This window comes from Chiloscyllium plagiosum, unplaced genomic scaffold, assembly GCF_037043375.1.
Source record: "Chiloscyllium plagiosum isolate Xiang-an unplaced genomic scaffold, Cpla_swu_hap1 HiC_scaffold_37, whole genome shotgun sequence".
Classification (NCBI taxonomy): domain Eukaryota; kingdom Metazoa; phylum Chordata; class Chondrichthyes; order Orectolobiformes; family Hemiscylliidae; genus Chiloscyllium; species Chiloscyllium plagiosum.
The window spans coordinates 53,696,625-53,703,801 of NW_028270175.1; the positions used below are offsets into that span (position 1 = coordinate 53,696,625).

General features: G+C 43.7%; 1 pseudogene; it reads left to right on the forward strand.

Annotated features, from left to right (window-relative positions):
* The first annotated feature begins 2,614 nt into the window (after nt 1-2,614).
* LOC148139818 (uncharacterized) lies at nt 2,615-3,482 on the forward strand (annotated as a pseudogene).
* Nucleotides 3,483-7,177: the final 3,695 nt, after the last annotated feature.

Consider the following 7,177-nt stretch of genomic DNA (forward strand, 5'->3'; position numbering starts at 1 on the left):
TACATTTAACAGCACAGCGGGAGCGGACGAAGCAAGGAATGCTGCATCCACCTCGCCTTTGGCTGCAGCTGCTGCACTGCACACACAGACGCGCTCGTATCCTCCATCTGAAAAAAAAAACAGGAAGGATGGAAACTCGTCCCGTTTGTTCAGTATTTAACTGCCTTTAGCCAAGAATTCAGATTTCTCTGATGAGTGGTGTAAGGACAGACTGAACTTTGTCTTCAGGTTCGATTTTACTGAAGGAGATTTTTGAGAACTGGCTCGTATGCACTCGAATTAGAGAGGGTGGAGTGGCCATGAAGGACTGTGGATTTAAGAACTTTACTGGCGAACTTTTACCCATATGGAATGTTTCTTCAATTTCAATTCAAAATAACGGACAAATGATTTTTGGTGTTATAATCATTAGAACATAGAACATCGAACAGTACAGCACAGGGCAGGCCCTTCAGCCCACGATGTTGTGCCGACCACTGATCCTCATGTATGCACCCTCAAATTTCTGTGACCATATGTATGTCGAGGAGTCTCTTAAATGTCCCCAATGACCCTGCCTCGACAACTGCTGCTGGCAACGCATTCCATGCTCTCACAACTCTCTGTGTAAAGAACGTGCCTCTGACATCCCCTCTATACTTTCCTCCAACCAGCTTAAAACTATGACCCCTCGTGTTAGTCATTTCTGCCCTGGGAAATAGTCTCTGGCTATCGACTCTATCTATGCCTCTCATTACCTTGTATACCTCAATTAGGTCCCCTCTTCTCCTCCTTTTCTCCAATGAAAAAAGTCCGAGCTCAGCCAACCTCTCCTTATAAGATAAGCTCTCCAGTCCAGGCAGCATCCTGGTAAACCTCCTCTGAACCCGCTCCAAAGCATCCACATCTTTCTTATAATAGGGCGACCACAACTGGGCGCAGTATTTCAAGTGCGGTCTAACCAAAGTTTTATAGAGCTGCAACAAGATCTCACGACTCTTAAACTCAATACCCCTGTTAATGAAAGCCAAAACACCATATGCTTTCTTAACAAGCCTGTCCACTTAGGTGGCCATTTTAAGGGATCTATGTACCTGCACCCGAAGATCCCTCTGTTTCTCCACACTACCAAGAATCCTATCCTTAATCCTGTACTCAGCTTTCAAATTCGACCTTGCAAAATGCATCACCTCGCATTTATCCAGGTTGAACTCCATGTGCCACCTCTCAGCGCATCTCTGCATCCTATCAATGTCCCGCTGCAGCCTACAACAGCCCTCTATACTGTCAACGACACCTCCAACCTTTGTGTCATCTGCAAACTTGTTGACCCATCCTTCAATCCCCTCATCCAAGTCATGAATAAAAATTACAAACAATAGAGGCCCAAGGACAGAGCCCTGTGAAACACCACTCACCACAGACTTCCAAGCAGAATATTTTCCTTCTACTACCACTCGCTGTCTTCTGTTGGCCAACCAATTCTGTATCCAGGCAGCTATGTTTCCCTGAATCCCATTCCTCCTGACCTTCTGAATGAGCCTACCATGGGGAACCTTATCAAATGCCTTGCTAAAGTCCATATACACCACATCCACAGCTCGACCCTCATCAACCTTTCTAGTCACATCCTTACAGAACTCGATAAGGTTGTAAGGCATGACCTGCCCCTCACACAGCCGTGTTGACTGCATTTAATCAAGCCATGCTCTTCCAGATGGTCATAAATCCTATCCCTCAGAGTCCACTCTAACACCTTGCAGACGACAGGCGTGAGACTTACTGGTCTGTAATTGCCGGTGATTTCCCTATTTCCTTTCTTGAAGAGAGGAATTACATTTGCCTCTCTCCAGTCCTCAGGTACGACTCCAGTGGAGAACATAGAAGGATGAAAAGATCTTCGCAAGTGGCGAAGCAATTGCATTCCTCGTTTCCCAAAGCAGCCGAGGACAAGTCTGGTCCGGGCCTAGCGACTTGTCAATCTTAATGTTTGACAAAACTTTCAGCACATCAGCTTCCTCTATCTCTATCCATTTCAGTATTCACACCTGCTCTTCAAAGGTTTCATTCACTACAAAGTTCGTTTCTCTCGTAAAGACAGAAGCAAAAAAACTCATTTTGGGCTTCTTCTACCTCCTCCGACTCCACACACAAATTCCCTATGCTATCCCTGATCGGGCCTACGCTTTCTTTGACCATTCTCTTATTCCTCACATAAGTGTAAAATGCCTTTGTGTTCTCCCTAATCCGTAAGGCAGTTTTTAAAAAATTACTTACCGGTAGCGGACAGCGGTGTTTTCCCTTTCACAGAAGGAGCGGGAGCAGCGGGGGAATTGACGAGGACCAGAGGGGCAGCCGGGAGAGCAGTGACCATATATATCAGCAAGGCGGCTAAACCCTAGACTCTACTACTACTGTAGAGTCTCCCACCCACCCTCCTCCTCGAACCTAGTTAATAAGGTAACGTTCATTCTAAACTTCCTCTATTGGATATAAGTTTGTTATTAATTTAAAATAGCAACTTGAACTAAGCTTTCTACTTTAGTACTGAGTGGGTGTTCAGATAAGCCGGGTATGGATGCTGGGGCAGTTGCTTGCTCCTCCTGCAGAATGTGGCATGTGGAAGACATGGCACATGTCTCCGCTGGCTACTTCTATGGGAAGTGCGCGCAACTCCAGCTCCTTGAGTGTTAGGGAATTGGAGCTGGATCTGGTTGAACTACGGATCATTCGGGGGGTTGAGGGGGTAATTAAGAGGAGTTACCGGGAGTTGGTCACTCCTAAAGCTCAGGACAAGGATAAATGCGTTACAGTTATGGGGAGGAAAGGGCCCAGACAGACAGTGTAGAGATCCCCTGTGGACATTCCCCTCAGCAATAAGTATACCATTTTGGATACTGCTGGGGGGAATGACCTATCAGAGGAAAACCATAGCAGTCAGTTCTCTGGCACTGAGCCTGACACTGTGGCAAAGAAGTGAAGGGGGCAGAATGGGAAAGTACTCGATAGGGGACTCGATAGTTAGGGGAATCGACAGGAGATTTTGTGGTCAGGATGGGGATTCCCGGAAGGTATGTTGCCCCCCTGGTGCCAGGGTCCGGGACGTCTCCGATCGGGCGTATAAGGTTCTAAAAGGGGAGGGCGAACAGCCAGAAGTCTTGTTACATATTAGCACTAATGATATAGCCAGTAAAAGGATCGAAGATATAAAAAGTGATTTCAGGGAGTTAGGATGGAAGCTGCAAAGCAGGACGAACAGAGTCGTGTTCTCTATTTTAATACCGGTGCCACGGGATAGCGAGGCGAGGAACAGGAAGAGGGCGCAGCTTAATATGTGGCTGCGCAGCTGGTGTAGGAGGGAGGGCTTCAGATATGTAGATATTTGGGATGTCTTCTGGGGAAAGTGGGACCTATACAAGAAGGACGGTTTGCATCTGAACTGGAAGGGGACCAATGTCCTGGGTGGAAGTTTTGCACGATTAGTTCGAGAGGGTTTAAACTAGTATGGCCGGGGGTTGGGAACCTGAGCTATATACCAGAGATGAGAGTTGATGCGATGAGGCAATAGCAAGAGGTAGACCAGCTCGTGGGAAGGATTTTCCTGACAAGGAAACAAGGGATCAGTTAAAGTGTGTTTGCTTTAACGCAAGGAGTATCAGGAATAAAAGTGACGAACTTAGAGCATGAATCAGTACCTGGTGCTATGATGTTGTGGTCATAACTGAGACATGGGTTTCTCAGGGGCAGGAATGGTTGCTGGATGTTCCAGGGTTTAGAGCATTGAAAAAGAATAGGGAGGGGGGAAAAAGAGGAGGGGGTGTAGCACTACTAATCAGAGAGGGTATCACAGCTACAGAAGCTTCCATTGTCGAGGAAGATCTGCTAACCGAGTCAATATGGGTGGAAATTAGGAGCAGCAAGGGAGCAGTCACCTCTTTAGTGGTTTACTACAGGCCCCCCAATAGCACCAGGGAGATGGAAGAAAGCATAACTCGGCAGATTTTGGGAAAGTGTGGACGTAGTAGGGTTGTTGTAATGTATGCTGTGTGTCAATAACTTGCTTAAATACTGAGTGTCAGACTCTCATGATAGCTAGCAATGTCTTCTAGTTGGTTATTATGAAATGATTAAAGGAGGGAATGAAAAAGCATATAAGGTGTGAGCAGGTAGGGAAAGAGTTAGGTGTGTGTTGTGTGAGAGAAAGGCTCAGCTCGCATTAGTTTGACCAGATAATAACATGCAGTAAGCAACGAGGTGATGGAGACAAGGGTATTGTGTCAACGAGGTGAAAAAGCTCACATTCTGCTAAGCCAGTTAACAAGGGTAAAAATCATTCATTATGTGAAGCCAGTTAACCAGTTTAAGAACATTCAATGAATAACGTTAGACGGCTTAAACTTTTCTGTTGATGCTCGCTGATCGTAACGGTCGCCCAATCAATATAGTTGTTGCCCTATTTGGATGCTGCTCCCTGAAAGTGACTATAGAATTCCCGAATAATCTGCTGTTTAAGAGAAGTCTCTGTGCACATGGGTGATCGTTCTCTATCCTCCAGGGCCTGGAATAAGACTGAAGAAGGCGAAGCCACACTGTAGCTCTGAGTGTTTGCTTCGACTGATATGGGTCTAGGGAAGTGAGACGACAATCTGAAGCTGCAAACTGATGAGAAGAGATCGGCATTAATGTGGGTGTTGATCATCAGTCATAATTCAGCCAAAAACTGACTACGATCTTTCTGAAATCTCATCTTAAAAACAGTACATCACGGGGATGGGCACTTCCGTCCGCCAAACCTGCACTGACACTCGAGGCGTTTCGAAATTCTATAAAGGTCTATATCATTCTATTCACTGCTTATTCATCTATGTGTCCAGATACCTTATAATTATTGCCTAAATATCTTCTTGTACAACGTCCACCATCAGTGCATTCCAGGCATTTTCACATTCTGTCTACAACAGAAAAATAACTCGCTTCTCATATCTACTTCAAACTTTCCTCCTTTTACCTACAACCTATGGTCTTAGTAATTGATTTTTCAACCCTGGGAAAAAGGGTTTTGACTATTTATTCTATCCATGTCTCACATAATTTTGTGAACCTCACTCAGGTTGCCCCTTAGCAAATTTGTAAACCTCTGTCAGGTACCCTTGATGTTCAGTTGAAAACATACCAGTCTTGTTCAATTTCTCCTCACGGCTAATATCCTCCAAACCAGAAAACATCCTGGTAAACGCTTTTCAAACCATCTCCAACAGCGCTCGAGTATACAATATTCCAAAGTGGCCGAAATAAAGTTGTATCCAGCTGCAATATGACCTGGCAATTTTTATACTCTGTGCTCTGATTGATATACGCAAGCATGCTGGACACATTGTTTACCTATGCTGCCACTTTCAGGGAACAGTAGCTTGTCCACCTCGATCTTTTCAGATGTTGAAGCTACTTAGAGTTCTTCCATTTATTGTATATTTCTCTTCTGCGGCAAATCTTCTAAAATACATCATCTCGCAATTGTCCAGATTAAATTACCTCTCAATTTTCTCTGCCTAAGTTTCCTGTCTACCTATATCCTGCTGTAACTCTACCAATTCCGCAAATCCTCAAATCTATTCACAGATCTCGAGTCACAAAAACACCCTTCCAATACGCCTCTGTCTTCTCTGAGCAAGCAGTTCTTTATCCATCTTACTGACTGACTATTGATCCCAGTTGTCTTCACCTTCTCCATGAGCCTGCTACAAGGAACCATATGAAAGTTCAAATGGGCAACATCCTGTTACATGCCCGCATCAATCAATTTTTCTCACTTTCTAAAAATATGCAATCACTTTGTGAGAAACAATAATCCCTACAAAAAGCCATGTTTCATTTCGCTAATAAGTCCGTATTTTGTTTCCAAAGGTGAGTCAGTCCTTTCTCTAAGAACCTCCAATAATTTCCCAACCACTGACGGAAAGCTGATTGGATTTCTTGGACATTTCTTCCATTAACTCTTTTGCCTACAACTAAGGAAACAATATGAGCTATTCTCCATTTCTCTGAAACCTCTCTTGTGACTGAAAACCAGACGATGAGTGCGCCCAAGCCCATAGCAGTTTATTCCCTCACTTCCCTCAGTATTCTGGGATTCATCCCATTATATCCTGAAGACTTGTCCTCATTAACGATTTTTGGAAACGCCCAGAACACCATTCTTTTTATTTAATTCGAAATGCTCTGGAATATCAACGCAATCTTTTCTCAACTCACCGTCCACCATGTCCTTATTCTTATGTGAATACAAATGTAAAGTGTTCGTAAAGGACTTCAAACACTTCCTTCAGTTCCATGCATTAACTCCCTACTTTGTCTTTGAGTGGACATACGCTTTCCCTGATTACTTTCTCAATCCAGAGAATCCGATTTTGGATTTTCCTTAATCCTGTTTGCCAAAGACATATTATGTGGCTTTTTAGCCCTCCTAACTACACTTGACATGTTTGTCTCGTGTTTGTTTGAAAATGTCTTTCGAGGCCTTCAACTGTTTTCGCTTTCCAAACTTCTCGGTGTGCTTCCTCTCTCTTTCTGACTGAGCTGATAATTTTTGTTGTCGTCAGGGGTTTCCAAGTCTTGACATGCTTATTACTTTGTTTCGATGACTAGATCGTACATTCTTAAATGCAGTAACATCAAGAAGGGTGTGATGGGGTTCTCAGATGTTTCTCCCTGATTCATGACGATAACCCACATTGGTGAAGCACCTTTAAGGTTCACTTGAAATTCAGAACCATATACAAAACTTTCACATTGACATGTGATTTTTAATGTTGGTTGCTTCTGATAATTACTTATTTTAGTTCTTTGCATTGTAAAGAAATCTAGTAAAGATTACTTGATGTAACTTTCTAGCATAATTTCACGCACATTCTGTGTTTTCTAATTTCTTTTTGGATCTCACCCCTTAGTATTCAAAACTCCTCTCGGCTTTCTATAGTATTGGATTCCCACAATCTGATCTAAGGTCTCCTGCTCTGTCTGTGTATTCCGAGATTTCTATAGAGCTCTGGATTTAGCAGCCTGACCATTCTTTACTATGTGAGCACATATGTTCTTGGAAATATTTTGGTCAGCCCTCAGAACACCTGCTACATCTCAGATTCTGATTTATTTTCGCCTTATTGTTTCCTGTCCACTTGAATGAAATCTCATCTCAGTT